Genomic DNA, 768 nt, shown 5'->3' on the forward strand with positions numbered 1-768 from the left:
ATACAGATGCTTCAAAACTCCGCAACCTTCCGTGGGCTTGCGGACGAGGATCCCCATCTACATATTACTAATTTCTTAGAAATATGTGAAACCTTTCGGATCAATGGAGCATAAAATGACGCCATCCGCCTCCGAATGTTTCCTTTTTCACTAAAAAACCGAGCAAAAGCTTGGCTTAACGCCCTCCCAGCTGGATCGGTAAACACCTGGGATGAACTAGCCCAAAAATTTCTATATAAGTATTTCCCTCCCGCTAAAACGGCTAAATTAATGACTGAAATTAATACATATTCACAAGAGGACGGGGAACCCTTATATGAAACTTGGGAAAGGTTCAAGGAGCTATTGCGAAAGTGTCCACATCACGGCCTTGCGATATGGCAACAAGTATCCACTTTCTATAATGGGCTGTTGCCACACATAAGGCAAACACTTGACTCTAGCTCCGGGGGACTTTTAGGTAATCGCCGCCCGCATGAAACATATAATCAAATTGAGGAAATTGCTCAAACCAATTTTCAGTGGCACACTCCCCGAGGCAATAAATCCATTGCCCCGGGCGCCCATAAGGTTGATGAAAGCACTTCTTTACAAGCCTAAATCGAGGCCCTTTCTTCAAAAATAAAAAAAATTGGAAATGATAAAAACGGTCTCGGTTATGGCTTGTGAAGGGTGTGGTGGGCCACATGAAAATTGGAGTTGGAGTTGGAGTTGTATGAAAGAAACAGACGATCAACAAGAATTGGTAAACTACACTGATAATAGACC

At 43.0% G+C, this 768-nt stretch overlaps 1 non-coding gene across 1 annotated transcript; it reads right to left on the reverse strand.

Moving 5' to 3' along the window:
* Nucleotides 1–264: 264 nt before the first annotated feature.
* LOC118488654 lies at nt 265–371 on the reverse strand. The gene has a single exon (XR_004885198.1). It is a non-coding gene; the product is annotated as a small nucleolar RNA R71 (small nucleolar RNA).
* Nucleotides 372–768: the final 397 nt, after the last annotated feature.

This window comes from Helianthus annuus, chromosome 16 (genome assembly GCF_002127325.2).
Source record: "Helianthus annuus cultivar XRQ/B chromosome 16, HanXRQr2.0-SUNRISE, whole genome shotgun sequence".
Lineage (NCBI taxonomy): Eukaryota > Viridiplantae > Streptophyta > Magnoliopsida > Asterales > Asteraceae > Helianthus > Helianthus annuus.